General features: G+C 45.2%; 1 protein-coding gene across 3 annotated transcripts in view; it reads left to right on the plus strand.

Moving 5' to 3' along the window:
- Positions 1-24,248, plus strand: part of LOC128698240 (uncharacterized protein DKFZp434B061) — a 774,041-nt gene that overhangs the window by 563,843 nt on the left and 185,950 nt on the right. The window lies entirely within an intron of this gene.

Below are 24,248 nucleotides of genomic sequence, written 5' to 3' on the forward strand. Positions count from 1 at the left end.
GTTGGAATAATGTCACAATACCGTGGTTGCAACAGTGTTGCAATGCTGTGGTTGCAACAGGATAACTCATAGTACCGTGGTTGGAACACTCACAATACCGTGATTGTAACAATACAAGGTACAGTACCGTGGTTGCAATATGCTGAGACTTCAGTTTAATCACTATTTTAGGAGTTAAAAAAATTCTTGTCTGACGCTGAGAAAAAAAAGTTAACTGAGCCTAGTGTAGTAGATAGGCTTCAAACTCCATTAACCGAGCAGGCTTGTGTTATAAACTTTTATTTTTGACATGGGCAAACATGGATGTCATCCATTAGTGTTTTTAATAAAAGTATATCAACACAAAATGAACCTATCAGATCCAAAAAAAAAAATCTGCAACTTTTAGCAATAAAATATGTCTCTATACTCCCCATCTGCAACTTAATTCATTAGGTTTTAAATCTAACTTAACTTTCCATCCCCACAAACAAATAATTAGTATAAATATAAAATCTACATACAGGTCAAACTTTACTTGTGAAATTAGTTGTATAGCCAAACGCAGCGCTATAATTTCTATACTGAGACTGACTGTCTAGTTGGAAGAGCTGAGACTGACTGTCTAGTTGGAAGAGCTGAGACTGACTGTCTAGTTGGAAGAGCTGAGACTGACTGTCTAGTTGGAAGAGCTGAGACTGACTGTCTAGTTGGAAGAGCTGAGACTGACTGTCTAGTTGGAAGAGCTGAGACTGACTGTCTAGTTGGAAGAGCTGAGACTGACTGTCTAGTTGGAAGAGCTGAGACTGACTGTCTAGTTGGAAGAGCTGAGACTGACTGTCTAGTTGGAAGAGCTGAGACTGACTGTCTAGTTGGAAGAGCTGAGACTGACTGTCTAGTTGGAAGAGCTGGCTAGTACACTTGTTTTGAAGTAGCGTTATTATTACTGGTTTAGAAAGACACGTAAGCAAACACTATAACATATTTATTAGAAAACGTTTCGGTCCTGGGACCGAATAAATATGTTATCGTGTTTGCTTACGTGTCTTTCTAAACCAACTTGTCGGTATTTATTACCAAGGTTTATACCATTGTTATTACTATTTTAAATGGGGGCTCCCCAAGCCCCCAGTATTCATAGCTAATGCTACTAGAAATAGCTAACTGTATTCATATATAGCATAAAGCTAGAAGACAAGCTGTATTTAGGATTTTGGGGTGATAATACAAGTGGCACACAACAGGGTTGCGAGATGATCAATTTAGTGGGTTATCCTAGGTTCTCTACACATATGCTGCTATGTATGATAATTCTATGTAACTGTATTTGTGTATACCTGAATAAACTTACTTACTTACTTACTAATAAATTCCAAGCCTGGAATTTATTAGTCACCCACTAAAGAGACACGTTTTCTTCTGAAGGTTCGGGTTCGTTTTCTGTAAACGGTATGTGGGTAACTAAAAAAAATGTCTTGAACTACTATTTTACAAAGTCCGACAGTTTAGAGAGAGAGAGTTAGGTTATATATTTAGGTAAGTTTTATGCAAAGGAATCACAACAAAGTCAGTCAGTTGAGAGAGAGAGGTAGTTAGGTTATTTTTAAGGTAAGCTCTGTACAGAGGGATCACAACAGTCAGTCAGTTGAGAGAGAGAGTTAGGTTATTTATTTAGGTAAGCTCTATACAGAGGGATCACAACACCTAAAAGTAGCTTGTACTTGGACGTGAGTGAGACAGCAATACAGGTATTGGCAAAACAATACAGGCAGTTACAGTGCTGATACAGGATCGTCGTGAAGGACCCCAGGACCTCAATGGAAATAAGTCACTTTGACTTTTTTGGGGGTCATCCTACGTTCTCTACGCATATGCTGCTATGTATGAAAATCTATGTAACTGTATTTGTGTATCCCTGAATATTATTATTATTATTATAATCAAGGGGAAACGCTAAACCCGTAGGATTATACAGCGCCTGGGAGGGATGTGGAAGGCATTCAGGGTTAATTCGGGGAACTGGAGCACAGATCCAATTCCCTAAATCAAGAGCCCCTCACCAACATCAAGGAACCTTCCCTGAGGGGATATCCCTGAATAAACTTACGAAACATCGCCTGAAATTCAAGGATACCTGAAGGATGTGTCCGGAAGTCAACGTGCCCGCGGCCGGTTCCTTGACAAGACCTCCTTGTAAATCAAGGTTTGTTCATTTTACACACATTATATGATGTATACATTTTGTTTTTGTCTGACCTTTTATTTGAGTTATCTGGGTAATCTACACATATGCTGCTATGTATGATAATTTACGTAACTGTATTTATATGTACCTAAATAAATTACTTAAGAAAAGGACTACGTAATCTGCTACGTTGCAATGTGCCCGTACTTAACACCTGAGCCTGGCTCCGTAGCCTTACTTAACACCTGAGTCTAGTTCCGTACCCTTACTTAACACTTGGGTCTGGTTCCGTAGCCTTACTTAACACCTGCGTCTTGCTCTGTAGCAATACCTGTGTCTAGTCCAGTTCCCGCGCCTCGTAACTTTGTACACTTGTCAGTAACATTCATTATTTTTAAACTGATGAAGATAAAATACACTTTTCCCCTAGTTTTATACAGACGTCAAACAACTGTAAAAATGCATTTCGCTCATTAAATCCCTCGAAATATTTCGTAATTTACGATCTGGGTGGGAGTTAATAACATGAGCCGGCTGGTGTGTATGTGGTAATGACAGTAGTGGGGGCCGGAGAGAGTGTGTGGGCTGGGGAGAGTGTACAGACTTGGGGAGTGTGGGCTGGGAAGAGTGTATAGGCTGGGAAGAGTGTATAGACTTGGGAAGTGTGTGTGGGTTGGGGAGAGTGTATAGACTTGGGGAGAGTGTGTGGGCTGGGGAGAGTGTGTAGGCTGGGAAGAGTGTATAGACTCGGGAGAGTGTATAGACTTGGGGAGAGTGTGTGGGAGTGAGTGTATGGAGTAGTTGATGATAGTTTGTTATTAATATTTGTGCTAATGTTGAGAGTATTAGTATGGTTACGTATACTCACCTAAGTGTATTTGCTGGGGGTTGAGTCATATTTCCTGCAACTGTATGTATACATGCATGTATTTTTGTGTGTATATTATACGCAGGGCACAATAATCAGTGTGTATTACTGATTATTTGTCCAAAGAGTGGGTTGTATTTTGTGTGTGTGTGTATATATATATATATATATATATATATATATATATATATATATATATATATATATATATATATATATATATATATATATATATATATATATATATATATATATATATATATATATATATATATATATCAGAACAACCATTGCCAAAAAATAGTGAACTTCCAAGCGCTTTCATGATAAATTTATTTATTTTTCGTTATTTATTTATTTATTTTGAGTAGAGATGCACATCCCGTCTTAGGCACTCCAGCGGTGAGAAAACTGAGTTGGTGGTTAATGGAGTATGTAACCTTATTTACCAATAGTCAATAATACTTTAATACGTAAAGTTGGAATTAAAGTCAGTACTCAGCATGTATGCCCTGAGATATACGCACTTCACCGTTACCTGGAGGTTACCTGGAGGTTATTCCGGGGATCAACGCCCCCGCGGCCCGGTCCATGACCAGGCCTCCCGATGGATCAGGGCCTGATCAACTAGGCTGTTACTGCTGGCCGCACGCAGTCCGACGTACGAGCCACAGCCCGGCTGATCCGGCACTGACTTTAGGTATCTGTCCAGCTCTCTCTTGAAGGCGTATGTATTGTGAGAGGTAAGTGCTTTACCGCGGACACTGTGACCTGGAGCCAAGAGTCTTGAGTGACCTTGAACCAAGAGCACAGTTTTGAGTGACCTTGAATCTAAGAGCATAGCTCTTAAAACATCGGCACATTATTAAGATAAACTTTAATGAGCCACTGAGCTGCTCAGTATGTTATTAACACCTGTAAAATTGCTCAGCAGTGTTATTAACACCTGTAATAGTGCTCAACAATGGTATCAACACCTGTAACAGTGCTCAACAATGGTATCAACATCTGTAACAGTGCTCAACAATGTTATCAACACCTGTAACAGGTGTAATTTATCCTTTAGGAATAAATTAAAACCCTCTGTTCAACTGCCTCCCAGCATACATAAGGGGGATTACTAATAGACCCCTGGCAGTCTTCAGACAGGCACTGGACAAGCACCTAAAGTCGGTACCTGACCAGCCGGGATGTGGCTCGTATGTTGGATTGCGTGCAGCCAGCAGTAACAGCCTGGTTGATCAGGCTCTGTTCCACCAGGAGGCCTGGTCACGGACCGGGCCGCGGGGGCGTTGACCCCCGGAACTCTCTCCAGGTAAACTCATTCCTCATCTTCTTATCCCTACTTTCTTATTATCGCTTCATCTCTTCTCTTTGTTCCATCTTCGCCACTGTTTACTGTCGTCTCCAGTGCAGCTCACTGTTGATGTAATTGATTTTGCTCATATTAAAAATATCATCCTTCTTTCCTGTTCTTTATTGTTCTCTCCATTCCACCTCTACTTAATCCTTCCCTTCTTTATTCCTACCTTTCCTCCCTCTCCCCTTCTCTGACCCTACCTACGTGCGGGCCCCTACCTCTCTCTGCCTTCCCCTAGCCCGGTTTGTGTCCCCCTGTCATTGGTTATACCACTGTCTCTTCCCTGTATATCTCTCCCTGGACCTTCCAGCCCCTATCCCTCTTCCCCTGCCATCTCTTCACCCCCTTCCCCCCTTCCCCTACCCCCTGGCGGTCAGGTAGTAAGTGGACAGACCAGTCTTCCTCTGAGTCACACACAGCTTTCTTAAGACAGTTACCATGTCTTGATTTGTCTCTCGTCCCTTTCCTGCCTGCTGTCTCACCTGTCTTCCCTGTCTGCTGTCTCACCTGTCTTCCTTGTCTGCTGTCTTACCTGTCTTCCCTGTTTGATGCTTCCCCTGTCTGCTTCTCACATATCTTCACTGCTGTCTCACCTGCCTTATCTGTCTGATGTCTTCCCTGTCTGCTGTCTCACCTGTCTACTGTCTCACCTATATTCCCTGTCTGCTGTCTTACCTGCCTTCCTCTTCTGCTGTCTCACCTGTCTTCTCTATCAGTTGTCTCACTTGTCATTGCTAAAGGCTCTCATTAACCAGATAATCTCTCCAGCCAACGCTCGTCTAGTTAATCTCAGAGTAGCCTTCACGAACCTCGACAAAGAGTCATTTTGGGGCCTTCGTACAGTATATGGAGCTCAAACCATACCACGGGTGGGGATAGAACCCGCGATCAGAGTCTCAAAACTCCAGACCGTCGCGTTAGCCACTGGACCAGCTAGCTGGATGAATCTTATTTGTGGCTAGCTGGCCCAGTGGCTAACGCGACGGTCTGGAGTTTTGAGACTCTCTGATCGCGGGTTCTATCCCCATCCGTGGTATGGTTTGTTTGCAATCGTGTCATTACGATTTCGTGAGTCAGATATGGAGCTCACACCGGAGAAAACAATCTGGAGACAGTGTACCGATATAAAACGAGACTAATTCCTGAAGAGGTGTGAATCTACGAGGAGAGGCTAACGGAATTGAATGTAACGACGTTGGAGGAGACAAGAACCATGGGAGACATGGTAACAACATGTACAATACTCAGAGGATACATAAGAATAGGCTGTTCGGGAGGCGGGAAACAGATACCAAGAGGCACAACTGTAACTTAAGGACGCAGTGATGTCAGGAAGTAATTTTTTTAGTTTTAGAGTGATCGGGAAGTGTAATTAATGACCACGACGAAGAAGTGGTGGAGGCAGACTCATTACACAGTTCTAAGAGCAGGTATGACAAGACCCATGAGGCTAGGAGGGAGTGAATCTGTCAAGCGGCAAGTTGAGAAGTGGGACCAGGAGCTAAGACTCGACCCCTGCAACCTCTTATAGACGAGTATATATAGGTCAGTACACACATAGTATATATATATATATATATATATATATATATATATATATATATATATATATATATATATATATATATATATATATATATATATATACACACACACCAAAAAAATATTTCAAAAATAAGTTTTTTATATTCTAATCATCGTATTAAAAAATATTGATTTATAGATTATATGATAAAGAATATTACGAACAAATACATTAGTTATTATTACAAGTAAAAACACTCGTTATTATAAATAAATTATTCGGAGAAACAAAAAGTATTACTCTGTATTACATAGATGTAATTTATTATAAAAATAAATATTCTGTATTACAAATAAAAAAAAACTCGTTATATTTGTTCGGCATTTTAATTTATTTTTTTGAGTCGTAATATTTGTGTTTGTGTTGCTGAGAGACCGAGGTTATGGTTACCTGTGTCTCGTGCAACTTGTGTTGCTGAGACCGAGGTTATGGTTACCTGTGTCTCGTGCAACTTGTGTTGCTGAGACCGAGGTTATGGTTACCTGTGTCTCGTGCAACTTGTGTTGCTGAGACCGAGGTTATGGTTACCTGTGTCTCGTGCAACTTGTGTTGCTGAGAGACCGAGGTTATGGTTACCTGTGTCTCGTGCAACTTGTGTTGCTGAGACCGAGGTTATGGTTACCTGTGTCTCGTGCAACTTGTGTTGCTGAGACCGAGGTTATGGTTACCTGTGTCTCGTGCAACTTGTGTTGCTGAGACCGAGGTTATGGTTACCTGTGTCTCGTGCAACTTGTGTTGCTGAGACCGAGGTTATGGTTACCTGTGTCTCGTGCAACTTGTGTTGCTGAGACCGAGGTTATGGTTACCTGTGTCTCGTGCAACTTGTGTTGCTGAGACCGAGGTTATAGTTACCTGTGTCTCGTGCAACTTGTGTTGCTGAGACCGAGGTTATGGTTACCTGTGTCTCGTGCAACTTGTGTTGCTGAGACCGAGGTTATGGTTACCTGTGTCTCGTGCAACTTGTGTTGCTGAGACCGAGGTTATGGTTACCTGTGTCTCGTGCAACTTGTGTTGCTGAGACCGAGGTTATGGTTACCTGTGTCTCGTGCAACTTGTGTTGCTGAGACCGAGGTTATAGTTACCTGTGTCTCGTGCAACTTGTGTTGCTGAGACCGAGGTTATGGTTACCTGTGTCTCGTGCAACTTGTGTTGCTGAGACCGAGGTTATGGTTACCTGTGTCTCGTGCAACTTGTGTTGCTGAGACCGAGGTTATAGTTACCTGTGTCTCGTGCAACTTGTGTTGCTGAGACCGAGGTTATGGTTACCTGTGTCTCGTGCAACTTGTGTTGCTGAGACCGAGGTTATGGTTACCTGTGTCTCGTGCAACTTGTGTTGCTGAGACCGAGGTTATGGTTACCTGTGTCTCGTGCAACTTGTGTTGCTGAGACCGAGGTTATAGTTACCTGTGTCTCGTGCAACTTGTGTTGCTGAGACCGAGGTTATGGTTACCTGTGTCTCGTGCAACTTGTGTTGCTGAGACCGAGGTTATGGTTACCTGTGTCTCGTGCAACTTGTGTTGCTGAGACCGAGGTTATGGTTACCTGTGTCTCGTGCAACTTGTGTTCCTGTCTTCTCTAGTGTTAACATAGGTGCAGTGCACTTGTGTTCCTGTCTTCTCTAGTGTTAACATAGGTGCAGTGCACTTGTGTTCCTGTCTTCTCTAGTGTTAACATAGGTGCAGTGCACTTGTGTTCCCATTTTTACATAAATAAAAAGTTGTCCAACCTAACAAGGTCGTCCAGGCTTACAAGGTCACATTAACAAGGTCGTCCAACCTAACAAGGTCGTCCAGGCTTACAAGGTCACATTAATAAGGTCGTCGAACCTAACAAGGTCGTCCAGGCTTACAAGGTCACATTAACAAGGTCGTCCAACCTAACAAAGTCGTCCAACCTAACACGGTCGTCCAGATTAACAAGGTTGTTCAGGTTAACAAGGCCGTCCAGGCTAACAAGGTCACATTAACAAGGTCACGTTAACAAGGTCGTCCATTCCGTGATTCACTAAAAGACCGCCAGTTGACTGTCAAGTCACAGTGCAAAAAGAGAGGATAGTGATAGACAGTGAGAGAGAGAGAAAGATGAAGGGTGAAGGGGAAGCGGAAGGAAGAGAGGATTGGTAAAGATGGAGGGGGAAAGGAAGGAGAGAGAAGCTTTCTCTATTAGCAAAATTTGATACACCCGCAGTGTGCTGCTACACTGTTTTATATAATAGTTACATAAGGACATTAGAAGCTTTATTTTCCTGTCATCTTTTCTGGCATGATGTAAGTTTTACACCAGGTGATAAAGTGTGTCAGCCGGAGCTGGGAGACTTCAACAGGGTAATGATATCGTCACACATTCCGCTATGGGGTTAGTAGTTACTGTGGCTAGTGTTATCTATTTTTGGTACGAGGCTGAGGCGCCAGGACCCTGTCTGGTGCTAACACCAGTTACTAATTCCCAAGTATACTAATACTTGGGAATTACCATCTCCCAGGATTGCCTATCCCACACACACAGCAGACATGGAATTAATGAAGATGATTTTATTATCACAGAGAGAGGGGAAAAATAACATATAATAATATATATATACTAAAATCAATTTATATATTCATAACATCACACGTAATAAGAATCTTCGCGAGAGTAATGATACACCATATTACATTTTTTGGGGAGAACGTGAGACATACATAACATAAGTTAAGGTGAATGTGGAGCTGGAAGAACACATTATACTACGGGTGGGGTTTGAACCCGCGATCAGAGAGTCTCAAAACTCCAGACCGTCGCGTTAGCCACTGGGCCAGCTAGCTTCAACAAGATTCATCCAACTAGGTATATTTCTGCATTTGTGGTCACAGTGATGCTTATCCTAACCTTCCTATGGTGTAGAAATATACCTAGTTAGATGAATCTCATTGAAGCTAGCTGGCCCAGTGGCTTAAGCGACGGTCTGGAGTTTTGAGACTCTGATCGCGGGTTCAAACCCCACCCGTGGTATGATGTGTTTGCAATCGTGTCATTACTATTTCGTGAGTCTGGAAGAACATGTCTATCAGATTATGTTAATATTACCTGGGCTTCGGCAGATAATAACGTGGGACTGATGTACACAAGACCTCGTTAAGACATATGACAAATGCTGCCACGAGGTGACAGCTCATAAAATGAGGTCAGTAGACATAGTAAGACATACCTGTAAAATAAATATTAAATTTTTAACAAATAAAGCTGAAAAAAACAATGATAAATATAGTAAATTCTGGTGTTAGCACCAGACAGGGTCCTGGCGCCTTAGTCTCGTAGCAAAAATAGATAACACTAGCCACAGTTTTGCTTTATTCTTTGTAAATGATCTCAAATTGAACACGAAAGTCTCCTCGGTAGAAGACACCGAAAAACTGCAAACAGATTATCAACAAAATCTTGCAGTGGGCAGAGGAAAGCAGCATGGTGTTCAGTGGTGACAAATTCTAACTTCTGAGATGTGGACAGAATGAAACACTCAAAATGAGCACTGAATGCAAGGCACAGTAGTACATCTCACAGAACAAAAGGAATATATAAAAGATTCGACTACCAGAACATCGGATAACCTGTCATTGAGAGAAGACAATAAAACCACCGTCAGAAAAATGACAGAGTTACTGTGAAATACTCAAGTATAAACAACATAATAACACAATATCGTGACTGGAACAATACACAAATAACCTGCACATAGGAGAAAGGAACTTATGTACGGGTTATATGTGTATTGTGTAATACTCAAATACATCATTTATACATGCATGCCTGCATTTACAATCAGATAACTCTCTCACACACACACACACACACACACACACACACACACACACACACACAAATATGTGTGTGTGTGTGTACATACATGCACACCAAGTACTTGTACACATATGTAAGATAATTGTGGACGGTATTACATGCATATAAATCAGTAAAATATAATGTAAGAAATATTTTTCATATGATTCTGACGTTACAGTGTATGTAAAACAACAAGCCAGAGAAATAAATATTCTTTTATTAACTCAAGATGCAAGAGGTAAGTAGCGTACGCAAGAAGCTACGTAATATAAATTACAGAGGCAAAGATTATGACAGTGTGATTGTGTCTATGGACATATTTACACAGACAATGGTAAGTGGTACAACTTCAAAAAAGGTGGGAGGGTAAATGATGTGTGAGAGAGTGTAAAATCACAGTGTTCAGGTATATACAGAGTTAAGTTAGTGAGGAAACACACAAAGGTGGGATTAAAGTTCATCAGTGTTTGTGTACATGTGAGTTTCATGATTCAATTGATGATGAATTAGAGACATGTACAACACCTGGGTAGCTTTGTTTTGAACACATTTCTCAAACCAGTGGATTTTTCTACTTCAATACAGAGTTAATAAACGAGACTAGAAGATGAGGTAATCAGTCCCTCAGTCTTGAGTTGTTTAAACTGGTGGGCGAAACGTCCTAAAAATAAAGATGCCCAGGTGTTGCACATGTGTGGAATTCATCAGTCTGTTAGTATTAGATATTGTTAATGTTATGATACACGATTCTGCTGAGAAGTATTCATCCATAAGTAGGAATATGTTCATTCCTTTCTTATGTCATTTGCATAGTACACCTCACATAGAACCGAGTGAGAGGGGCATAGAGGAGCGAGGGAGGGAAAGTGGCTGAGAGAAATAAGGAAGAGTGACGGGAGGATGTGAGCAAACGAGTGTTGGGAATAAGGGAAAGTAAGAGAGAGAGAGGTGAGGAGGGAGACTAAAGGCAACAGAGAATAAGTCATCAATAATCAATAAACACGAGAGTAGCATTACTTGTAACATAAACTTGAAAGACAGTATTGTTCCACCAGGGTAGACAACAATAATGATAACATTGTATCAACAGAAATAATAACACCCACACCACTACCACCACCAACACTACCACCAGCACCACCAACAACAACACCGCCACCACCACCACCACCAACAACAACATCAACCAATAACAACAAGAGAAGAGAACTCTCCACAAGGTAGACTAAATAAAACGCTCCTAGGTCACACACAATCAACAAAGTTGTTCTCTACTCCATAATTAGCAACTCAAGTGTCAAACAATATTTATCAACTTCTTCCACTGACACGTAAACACGTTTTCTGTTATTAATATTATTATTATTATTATTATTATTATTATTATTATTATTATTATTATTATTATTATTATTATTATTATTATTATTAGCAGTAGTAGTAGTAGTAATAGTAGTATTAATATATTAATTTTAAACATACCAGACAAGGTCCAGCAAATTTTCTTGCTGTTCTGAACTAGTCAGGTGAAAAACTGTTAAGTTTGTGTACAAATTAATAATATAAAAGCTAACATGCATAATTATTTTTTTTACTTTGTGTGCATTTATTTCCGTATTTTCGAGTTCATTTCAAATTCCAGTTTCTCTCTTAGTAATTTGTATGCTGTGATCATATCTCCCCTTGTTCGTTATTCTGGTGATAGATGCTGGTGAGGTGCTCTCGATGCAAGGAATTGGATCCCTCCCGTCTTCCTTGGATCGAACTTCATTACCTCCCAGGTGCTGCATGATCCCCTAGGGGTTTAGCGCCTCCATCGACTATAATAGTGATTTTCCTCCGGTGACATCGCAGCGCATTCCCATCATGTCTGGTGTGTGTGTGTTTTACTGAAGATTGGGCGTATATTCACACGCACTGTGCTGTGTTAAGTAGTGCGTATGGACGACCATGCTTGCGTAGGCTGTGCTTGGCTGGCGGCAACTTAGAAGTTGTGAATGTAGGCAGAACACAGGAAAACTGAACCAGTCAGGTCTGCCCAAGGAGCGATCAACACTGCCCGTCCTCTCAATATTTGTGTACGGAAGTGTAGTTCTTTATGGTGTGGGTGGGATGAGTGCGTTTAATGAGGGGTGAGGGTCTTCCCTCCTCCTCCTCCTCTTCTCATTTATCCTCCTTGTGGGAGTTCATGTGCGTTATTCTCCTCTCACACTTACTACACGCACATGGTGAAGGTGCTGGCGGCGGTACAACATTCAACATTCAAATTATAATCCAAATATCCGGCTGGATATTACGTCTTTATACGGTTCATTAGTGTCAATGTCTAGAACGAAAAGGGGAGAATATTTTAAAGCGAGAACGATTATATTTTGGTTTTGTATAGAGTTAAGAAGTTGAATAAAGTGTAGCGTTCTCCCCCGTGAGTAAGAGTGGACGCGCCTTAACATGGCGCGCCCTCACCCCTGTCATTGAGCTTGAGTTGGTGAGGTGAGGTGGGCTGCACGTTTTCTCTGAATTCTGTGGATTTTTATACTTAAACCTTGGAATACAGCTTGCTGTAAGGTAAGCCAAAGACATGGTTTGTGTCTTAGTCACGGTGTCTGGGAGGAAAGTGCGCCAGGGGCAGCACAATTGTTCAAAACATCGCTGCTGGAACGAGTTTGTGGTGGTGGGACAGCCACCGACAACAAGTTCTCTCAGCCAACTGGTAAACCAACCTCTAATATACGTGGCAGTCGTTATTTCTACCTGAAGAACACCTTTGGTTTGATATGTGTGGCTTGAGTGCTCTGACTGATGAAGGACAGGTGTTGTGAGAGGAGGAACAGGTGTTAGTATTCTTGGGGCGGGGGGGGGGGGAGCGCTCAGAAGTTTAAAATCGTGTAGATGTCATTAAAGTGATGGTCATTGTTAGCCGGTATATTGTCTCCTTGTTTGTTTACATGATTGGTTAGGTGACAATATTGTGTCGTAGCTGTTGTTGATGTAGCAGAAGACGTGGTGGGTAGTGTGGTAGTACGTGGTGTTGTAGGGTGTAGTGGGTGATGGGGTTGTTGTAGGGTGGTGTAGTGGGTGGTGGGGTGGATGTAGGGTGTAGTGGGTGGTGGGGTTGTTGTAGGGTGGTGTAGTGGGTGGTGGGGTTGTAAGGTGGTGTAGTGGGGTTGTTGTAGGGTGGTGTAGGTGGTGCGGCTGTTGTAGGGTGGTGGTATGAGTGGTGGGGTTGTTGTAGGGTAGTGTAGTGGTGGTGGGGTTGTTGTAAGGTGGTATAGTAGGTAGTGGGGTTGTTGTAGGGTGGTGGGGTTGTAGGATAGTGTGGTGGGTGGTGGGGTTGTAGGGCGGTGGTGGTACGTGTTGTAGGGTGGTGTGATGGTACGTGTTGTAGGGCGGTGGTGGTACGTGTTGTAGGGCGGTGGTGGTACGTGTTGTAGGGCGGTGGTGGTACGTGTTGTAGGGCGGTGGTGGTACGTGTTGTAGGGCGGTGTGATGGTACGTGGTGTACTGCGATGTAGTGTGTTAAGTGTATATTAACGCCTCCTTCGTAATGTTTAAACTTATCCAGTGTTTTATATAATAAATTATGTAGACTTGAACCAAGAATAATTGTAGAGGTGAGGTGAAATAGTGAGGGGTGGGGTTGTAGTGGTGGTTAAATGGTGCTGGTTGTAGGAGTTAGTTGGCAGTATAAAGGATCATTTAAAAAGCTGCATGTAAAATTCTCTGGAAAATGTACAAAGGAGGATGACAAAGATGATCCCATGTATCAGAAACCTTGGTATAAACCTTGGTAATAAATACCGACAAGTTGGTTTAGAAAGACACGTAAGCAAACACTATAACATATTTATTAGAAAACGTTTCGGTCCTGGGACCTTGATCACTTCTAACATACAGAGGTAGAAAGACATTATATATATAGGCGGAGAGTGAGATGTGACGCACGTGACCTGAGGAATGTCATAAGAACATAAGAATGGAGGAACACTGTAGAAGGCCTACTGGCCCATGCGAGGCAGGTCCTTATCAAAACAACCTCTGTCTATGATGAGGACCAGTAGACGATGAAATCATGTGACTCCTGTGTTGTTGGGTTGGTGCTGCTTAAGTATCATGTATGCCAATGTTTTTGAAATTTTGTAGTTTCCAGTGTTGCGTTCTATAGTGTCGGTGACGGTGATTAGTGAGGCTTCTAGGCACCGTCGGCGTCTGAGGTCTGGTTCGGTGAGAACGAGTTGTGCCTCGTTCCAGTTCATCAAATGCCCCGTTGAGTCTCTGTGGAGGACACAGGCGTACCTTACATCGTCTCTGTTAGAGGCATTTCGATGCTCATTCAGGCGGACTGCAAGATCTCTGCCTGTCTCGCCTACATATTTCTTGGGACAGAACCCACAAGGGATCGTGTAGACGCCTGCTGTAGAAGTTAGAGGTGTGGGGCTGCGTTTAGTAGTGAGGTCTTTGATAGAGGATGTGTTTATGGTGGAAACGTTGATGTTACTCAAAGCAAGTGCCCGGCGAGTATTCGTGGCAACATCGCCACATGGGAGTACTATGAACTGTTTAGGGGGCTGTTCCATGGGCGGTTTGTTGAGGATAGCTTGTGCCTTGAGTCTGCAATCTCGGATGAAGAAAGATGGGAACTGAAGACGTGTAAAGGCTTGTGTTATGTAAGTGCATTCTTCTTCTAGAAAACAAGGGCTGGAGATGCGAAGAGCTCTCAAGAAGAAGCCAATGAGGACTCCTCTCTTAGTGCGGGTATCTTGGTGTGAATAAAAGTGTATAAGATCGTCCTTGTTGGTAGGTTTTCTATACACTTTGAAGAGAAGTTTGTCACTGTCGGGAGATCTGCACAGTAGAACGTCGAGGAAAGGAAGTTTGCCATCATTTTCGAGTTCAAGTGTAAACTTTATTGATGGTTCAACTGCATTGATCTTGTTGAGAAGGGCCTGGATATTGAGACGTCTTGGATAGAAAACCAATATATCATCAACGTATCTTAGCCAGGTAACGGTGTTGGGAATGAGGGTGCTGAATTTCTCTGTCTCCAAGTTTTCCATGAAGAGGTTGGCAAGCACAGCACTGAGCGGGCTGCCCATTGCCATCCCAAAGCATTGTTTGTAACAGTTGTCCTGATACTTGAAGAAGTTGAAATTAACACACAGTTCCACTAGATTGATGAAATCTAGAAGAGGTAAAGGGAGGTCGTGGTTTTCAGTGAGCCTCTGTCTCAGAATGTTGATTGCAGCGTCAGTAGGAACGTTGGTAAAGAGGGCTGTGACATCGAAGGAAGCCATGCTTTTGTTTTTGACATTCAGGTTGGAAATTCGGGAGAGAAGGTCACCTGAATGTTTGAGGTGCGAGAGGTATTTGGCAAGGTGGCCGGCTAGTTTGTGTGGTGCACTCCCTATGCCCGAAGTGATAGGCCGTAGTGGGATGCCAGGTTTGTGTGTCTTAGGAAGGCCATACAGGCGTGCTGGTTTCGGTTGACCTGGTAAAAGTTTAAGTAGTTTTTTGCCTTGTTCTGATTTTCGTAAGATGCTACGAGCCTTTTGAAGGAAAGTCTGGGTACTTTGAAGTAGCACTGATTCCGATACAGGCTGGTATGTGTTGGCATCGTTGAGAAGATTTAAGACTTTATTGTTGTAGTCGACAGTGTTGAGTAACACCACACCACCTCCTTTGTCAGCGGTTGTAATGACGATATCATCGTTGTTGGCCAAGTTCCTGAGTGCTTGGATGTATCTTCTGGGAATGACCGGTCTTGAAGGGTCAGTAGCTGCAGCAGTGATGATTCCTTGGACAAAGCCCTTTTGAAACTCGGAGTCTCCAAAAGGTTGGTTCTTGGTTACCATATCCACCAGATTATGTTTCTTGTTGATGCCAGTAGTAAACTTGAGCCCTAGGCTGAGGGCTTCTGTCTCGGTGACGGTTAGTGTATAGGAAGATAAGTTATTTATGATTTCTGGTCGTCCCATATCGCTCCATTTGCTGTGGGAACCCAGGTCTTGTAGTTTTCGTGATAGCTTCAATTTCTGTTGGATGTTGGCAGTGGTAACTTGGCTGAGTATATATTCTGCAGTCCTTCTGTCAGGAGTAGGAAGTGAAGCACGAATCTGAGCGGCACGTAATGAGGCCTCCTTCTGAGCATGTCGCAGTTCATCAGAGCTTTCTCTAAGGTAGGCGTAAACAGCAGGAGAGAAAGGGTGTCTAGATGTGGTCAGTTGTCGAGGAGTGGACCGTGGTATCACCATCTCAGCAATACAGTCTTCTAGGAAGATGTGTCGGTTCCGAAGACTATTAGCTTTGAGTAGGAGAGAAAGGTATTCTCTGTATGCTATGTCCATAGTGTGTTGCAGTGTCAGACAAGATGGTATAAACCTTGGTATCAAAGACCTCACTACTAAACGCAGCCCCACACCTCTAACTTCTACAGCAGGCGTCTACACGATCCCTTGTGGGTTCTGTCCCAAGAAATATGTAGGCGAGACAGGCAGAGATCTTGCAGTCCGCCTGAATGAGCATCGAAATGCCTCTAACAGAGACGATGTAAGGTACGCCTGTGTCCTCCACAGAGACTCAACGGGGCATTTGATGAACTGGAACGAGGCACAACTCGTTCTCACCGAACCAGACCTCAGACGCCGACGGTGCCTAGAAGCCTCACTAATCACCGTCACCGACACTATAGAACGCAACACTGGAAACTACAAAATTTCAAAAACATTGGCATACATGATACTTAAGCAGCACCAACCCAACAACACAGGAGTCACATGATTTCATCGTCTACTGGTCCTCATCATAGACAGAGGTTGTTTTGATAAGGACCTGCCTCGCATGGGCCAGTAGGCCTTCTACAGTGTTCCTCCATTCTTATGTTCTTATGACATTCCTCAGGTCACGTGCGTCACATCTCACTCTCCGCCTATATATATAATGTCTTTCTACCTCTGTATGTTAGAAGTGATCAAGGTCCCAGGACCGAAACGTTTTCTAATAAATATGTTATAGTGTTTGCTTACGTGTCTTTCTAAACCAACTCATCAGAAACCTTCCCTATGAGGATAGACTAAGGGCCCTGAAACTGCACTCTCTAGAAAGACGTAGAATTAGGGGGGATATGATTGAGGTGTATAAATGGAAGACAGGAATAAATAAAGGGGATGTAAATAGTGTGCTGAAAATATCTAGCCTAGACAGGACTCGCAGCAATGGTTTTAAGTTGGAAAAATTCAGATTCAGGAAGGATATAGGAAAGTACTGGTTTGGTAATAGAGTTGTGGATGAGTGGAACAAACTCCCAAGTACCGTTATAGAGGCCAGAACGTTGTGTAGCTTTAAAAATAGGTTGGATAAATACATGAGTAGATGTGGGTGGGTGTGAGTTAGACCTGATAGCTTGTGCTAACAGGTCGGTTGCCGTGTTCCTCCCTTAAGTCAATGTGACCTGACCTGACTAGGTTGGGTGCATTGGCTTAAGCCGGTAGGAGACTTGGACCTGCCTCGCATGGGCCAGTAGGCCTTCTGCAGTGTTCCTTCGTTCTTATGTTCTTATGTTCTTATGTAACTTGTTCACCATCACTCAAGAATACTTAATGCTTGATGAAGTAGGGATTACAGTAAACTTTATATATAATATACTGAGAGACCTACACCTCTCGGGTTATGTATCCTTGAGTGGTTATGTAGGTAGATGGTGGTTGGTGTGGTGACGGGAATGTGGTCGTGGTGGTAAGTTGTGTAAAGAGGTTGGTGGTATTGGAACTAATATACCTGTCACCTTTCCCTGGAAATCAGTCACTTTGACTTTTTTTTTTTTTGGGGGGGGGGGGGGTTATCCTAGAAAATCTACACATATGCTGCTATGTATGACAAATCATGTAACTGTACTCTCCTAATTGTGGTTGCAGGGGTCGATTCATAGCTCCTGGCCCCGTCTCTTCACTAGTCGCTACTAGGTCTACTCTCTCCCTGATCCATGAGCTTCATACCTCTTCTTAAAACTGTATATGTATCCTGCCTCTGCTACATCACTCTCCAGACTTCCACTTCCTGACAACTCTATACAACTGTATTTGTGTAGCTGTACCTAAATAAACTTAGGCACACCTCACGGTATCACACGCTAGTGATCACATACCACCACCATCATTCCCCAACGACATTTTCAAACTACAGCTGAACCGACTTTTTATTCACTTGTGCCGTTGGCCCGGTGGCCACTCCTGCTGCTGTGTCAACATTCCACAGCTGCTCACAAGACGCTCGCTGGAGGAGAGACTTGCCATTTATTAAGACATCTTGAAGCTCAGTTGTCTCAGTAAGCCATGGGTCACCATCATATATAAAAGTAAAATATTATTTTATACGCGTTGAAAGTGCCAAACCTCTAGTACCCCGATGAAAATAAGTCTCTGACTTTTTTGCGTTATCTTTGGTAATTTACACTATGATAATTGTACTTTTGAGTACCTGTGCCTATATAAACTTATAGCGCCTGGGTAATGGGGGGGATCAGGTGTTAATCAAAGAGGGATAGTTTTAATTCCTTGGATCAAGAGTCCTTCACCAGCGGAAGCTGCCATAGTGAAGCTCTGTTCTACAAGGCACAGTACTCGCCCCTATCCTGTGCCTCATCCTCATATCAGACATACAGAGATGTAAACCATAGATAGATCTATAATTTCCTAACAAATAGAACACAAAGAGTAGTAGTCAACAGAGTAAAGTCTGAGGCAGCTACGGTGAAAAGCTCTGTTCCACAAGGCACAGTACTCGCTCCCATCTTGTTCCTCATCCTCATATCGAACATAGGGATATAAACCACAGCGCAGTGTCTTCCTTTGCACATGACACCCGAATTTGCATGACTGTGTCCTCCATTGAAGACACTGCAAGACTCCAGGCGGACATCAACCAAATCTTTAAATTTTAAATGGGCTGCAGAAAACTATGAAGTTCAATAATGAGAAATTCCAATTACTCCGATATGGAAAACGTGAGGAAATTAAAATTTCATCAGAGTATAAAACAAATTCCAACCACATAATAGGGCGAAAAACTAATGTCAAAGACCTGGGGGTGATCATGTCAGAGGATCTCACCTTCAAGGACCACAACATTGTATCAATCGCATCTGATAGAAAAATGACAGGATGGATAATGAGAACCTTCAAAACCAGGGATGTCAAGCCCATGATGACACTCCTCAGGTCGCTTGTTCTATCTAGGTTGGAATATTGCTGCACATTAACAGCACCTTTCAAGACAGGTTAAATTGCTGACCTAGAAAATGTACAGAGAACCTTCACGGCACGCATAACTGCGATAAACCACCTCAGTTTCTGGGAACGCTTGAAGTTCCTAAACCTGTACTCCCTAGAACGCAGGAGGGAGAGATACCTAATTATATACACTTAGAATATCCTAGAGGGACTAGTACCAAACTTGCACACGAAAATCACTCCCTACGAAAGCAAAAGACTCGGCAGATGATGCAACATCCCCCAGTGAAAAGCAGGGGTGTTATTAGCACGATAAAAGACAACACAATAAGTGTCAGGGGCCCAAGACTGTTCAACTGCCTCCCAGCATACATGAGGGGGATTACCAAGAGACCCCTGGCTGTCTTCAAGCAGGCATTGGACAGACACCTAAAGTTAGTACCTGACCAGCCGGGTTGTGGCTCGTACGTTGGATTACGTGCGGCCATGATCCACAATGAGGCTTGGTCACAGACCGGGCCGCGGGGGCGTTGACCCCCGGAACTCTCTCCAGGTGTAGCACCGTATCATCCTTTTGCAAACTATACTAGGATCTGCATGAGACTGTCATTCATCGAGGACTCGGCAAAGCTCCAAGGAGATATAAACCAAGTTTTCTAATGGGCAACGGAGAAAATATGATGTTCAATGAAGACAAATGCTAACTACTCCGTTATGGAAAACTGGAGGAAATAGCTAGAACTGAGTATATCACAAACTCGAATCACGCAGTAGAGCGGAAAAGTAATGTGAAGAACCTGGGAGTGGTAATGTCCGAAGATCTCACCTTCAAGGACCACAACAGTGCCACTATCACGTCTGCGAGGAAACTGATAGAATGGATAATGAGAACATTCAAGACAAGAGATGCCAAGCCAGTGATGATCCTTTTTTAAATCACTTGTTCTCTTTAGGCGGGAAAACTATTGTACATTAACATCTCCATTCAAGGCAAGTGAAATTGCAGAGTTAGAGAATGTACAGAGAACCGTTACTGCACATATAAGTTCCATCGAACAACTGGGAACGCCTGGAAGCAGTTGACCTGTACTCACTGGAGCACAGGCGAGAGGCATCATAATCTACACATGGAAGATCCTGAAGTAACTGGCCCCTAATCTGCACACGCAAATCACTCCTTACGAAAGCAAAAGACTTGGCAGGCGATGCAACATACCACCAGTGAAAAGTAGCCCGCCATTGGTACACTAAGAGGAAACACTAATTGTCCGGGGCCCAAGACTGTTTAACAGCCTCCCACCAGCCATAAGAGGAATTGCCAATCGGCCCCTGGTTGTCTTCAAGGAGGAGCTGGAGAGATACCTGAAGTCAGTGCCGGATCAGCCGGTCTGTGGTTCATATGTTGGACTACGTGCGGCCAGCAGTAACAGCCTCGTTGATCAGGCCCTGATCCACCAGGAGGCCTGGTCATGGACCGGGCCGTGGGGACGTTGATCCCCGGAATGCCCTCCAGGTAGACTCCAGGTAGGTAGCATCAAGGGACCCCCTACACTGAAAGGGAGGAAGTTCGAGAAAGAGCACACAGGGAGCGCCTCCCCCTACTTAAGAGAAGTTCCTTGAGGTGGGTAGGAGTTCTTGATCTAAGGAATTGAACCTGTGCTCCCTTTCCTTGGATCGAGGATGAATACTTCATATTTCACGAGTGCTGTATGACCCTTGTGTGTTTAGCGCTCCCCGTGAACGAAATGTGCAAGGGGCCGTGTTGATAGTGGCCGCCAGAGTATAGCAGTTTTATTTAGGGTAATTTTTAGTGTTTATGTTGGGTACATTATTATATACATGTAGTGCAGTAAATTATTGAAATGTAATCTAGGAGAGGGAGAAGGAAGATTCTTTCTAGCTGACTAGAGGACTAGGAGAAAGGCGAAAAATGAAGAAGGCAACTAGGAGGGAGAAAGAAGAGAGAATGGGTGAGTTTTAGGAGAGGTAGGAAGGAAGGAATAGAGATGGGGAAAGGAGGAGGATGGGTGAGCAGTGTTGCTCAGAGGATAAGAATGTATGTAGTGAGGCCCAGGCAGCAGCTGGGTGTTAGGAGGGGAGTTATTCAGCGGTGGTAGAGGTTGAGGGAGGGGGGGGGACCACCCGACCACTCCTTTTTCCCGCCTCTTTAACTGAGCTGCCAACCGCCCAACACTGGCCGCCTCCAGCACTGCACACCTCCAGCACTGGCGGCCTCCAGCACTGCACACCTCCAGCACTGGCCGCCTCCAGCACTGCACACCTCCAGCACTGGCCGCCTCCAGCACTGCACACCTGGACTGGCCGCCTCCAGCACTACACACCAACACTGGCCGCCTCCAGCACTGCACACCCCAGCACTGCCCACCTCCAGCACTGCCCACCTCCAGCACTGCACACCTTCAGCACTGCCCACCTCCAGCACTGCACACCTCCAGCACTGCATACTTCCAGCACTGCATACTTCCAGCACTGCACACCTCCAGCACTGCATACTTCCAGCACTGCACACCTCCAGCACTGCATACTTCCAGCACTGCACACCTCCAGCACTGCATACTTCCAGCACTGCACACTTCCAGCGCTGCACACCTCCAGCACTGCACACCTCCAGCACTGCATACTTCCAGCACTGCACACCTCCAGCACTGCATACTTCCAGCACTGCACACCTCCAGCACTGCATACTTCCAGCACTGCACACCTCCAGCACTGCACACTTCCAGCACTGCATACATCCAGCACTGCACACCTCCAGCACTGCACACCTCCACTGCATACTTCCAGCACTGCCCACCTCCAGCACTGCCCACCTCCAGCACTGCACACCTCCAGCACTGCACACCTCCAGCACTGCACACCTCCAGCACTGCATACCTCCAGCACTGCACACCTCCAGCACTGCACACCTCCAGCACTGCACACCTCCAGCACTGCATACTTCCAGCACTGCACACCTCCAGCACTGCACACCTCCAGCACTGCACACCTCCAGCACTGCACACCTCCAGCACTGCACACCTCCAGCACTGCCCACCTCCAGCACTGCCCACGTTCAGCACTGCCCACCTCCAGCACTGCCCACGTTCAGCACTGCCCACCTCCAGCACTGCCCACCTCCAGCACTGCCCACGTTCAGCACTGCCCACCTCCAGCACTGCATACTTCCAGTACTGCACACCTCCAGCACTGCATACTTCCAGAACTGCACACCTCCAGCACTGCGTACTTCCAGCACTGCACACCTCCAGCACTGCGTACTTCCAGCACTGCCCACCTCCAGCACTGCCCACCTCCAGCACTGCACACCTCCAGCACTGCCCACCTCCAGCACTGCACACCTCCAGCACTGCACACCTCCAGCACTGCCCACCTCCAGCACTGCGTACTTCCAGCACTGCCCACCTCCAGCACTGCATACTTCCAGCACTGCACACCTCCAGCACTGCACACCTCCAGCACTGCACACCTCCAGCACTGCCCACCTCCAGCACTGCCCACCTCCAGCACTGCGTACTTCCAGCACTGCCCACCTCCAGCACTGCGTACTTCCAGCACTGCACACCTCCAGCACTGCGTACTTCCAGCACTGCACACCTCCAGCACTGCGTACTTCCAGCACTGCACACCTCCAGCACTGCCCACCTCCAGCACTGCCCACCTCCAGCACTGCACACCTCCAGCACTCCACACCTCCAGCACTGCACACCTCCAGCACTGGCCGGCCAGCACTGCCCACCTCCAGCACTGCCCACCTCCAGCACTGCCCACCTCCAGCACTGCCCACCTCCAGCACTGCCCACCTCCAGCACTGCCCACCTCCAGCACTGCACACCTCCAGCACTGCACACCTCCAGCACTGGCCGGCCAGCACTGCCCACCTCCAGCACTGCCCACCTCCAGCACTGCACACCTCCAGCACTGCCCACCTCCAGCACTGCCCACCTCCAGCACTGCCCACCTCCAGCACTGCCCACCTCCAGCACTGCACACCTCCAGCACTGCACACCTCCAGCACTGGCCGGCCAGCACTGCCCACCTCCAGCACTGCCCACCTCCAGCACTGCACACCTCCAGCACTGCACACCTCCAGCACTGCACACCTCCAGCACTGCACACCTCCAGCACTGCACACCTCCAGCACTGCCCACCTCCAGCACTGCCCACCTCCAGCACTGCACACCTCCAGCACTGCACACCTCCAGCACTGGCCGGCCAGGACTGCCCACCTCCAGCACTGCGTACTTCCAGCACTGCCCACCTCCAGCACTGCGTACTTCCAGCACTGCCTACCTCCAGCACTGCCCACCTTCAGCACTGCACACCTCCAGCACTGGCCGGCCAGCACTGCCCACCTCCAGCACTGCACACCTCCAGCACTGCCCACCTCCAGCACTGCACACCTCCAGCACTGCCCACCTCCAGCACTGCACACCTCCAGCACTGGCCGGCCAGGACAACCTTCGACTTTACGTCATGCTGTCACCAGGTATCGGACATATTAGCGGAACAAGTGTAGAGATACTCGAAAGGAAACGAGACACTACCTCCGCGCTGTGCCAGATCATCCATGTCGACACCAACAGCTGGATGACCAGACACAAGCGAGGACTGGTCCCAGGCCGGACCGAGAGTAGGAAAACTCGAAACAACTCATGAGTAAATCACCATAAGCTGGTTGAATCATTAAAGAAGGAAACTCACCGCTGTTATCAGTAGTTGTCTGGCCAGAAGTGCGTGAACGTCACAGTTCAAATGAGAATGATAACACTACATACCTGGTAATTATCACTTGGTGCGAGAATTTAAATTACTGGGAGCGCTTCAGTCCTAAATATGTACTCGCTGGAACGGAGAGACACATGATAATGTATGCAGGGTAAACAAAATATTCTTATTGTGCCCATGGCACCCCTGACTGTCACATTCTCCTATATCTCTCACTCCACTATGTTATACCAGTGTGCAGATTTGGGACGAGGACCTGAAGTACTTTCTACATATGCAATACAGTCGCAGACAGGCGATCTTAACAATGCAAGACAAGCCACGGAGGGATGGAAATTTTCATCTCAAGAGGAATTGTTGGCATCACCATGCTACCTCACTCTGAGGAAACTTCCTCTCTTTCCACCTGTTGCTACTCTTGCAACATTGCATAGCTCCTGATGACGCATGGAGGCGCGTGAAAGATTTGAGGTGAAGATTTCCAT

Source organism: Cherax quadricarinatus, chromosome 63 (assembly GCF_038502225.1).
Source record: "Cherax quadricarinatus isolate ZL_2023a chromosome 63, ASM3850222v1, whole genome shotgun sequence".
Classification (NCBI taxonomy): domain Eukaryota; kingdom Metazoa; phylum Arthropoda; class Malacostraca; order Decapoda; family Parastacidae; genus Cherax; species Cherax quadricarinatus.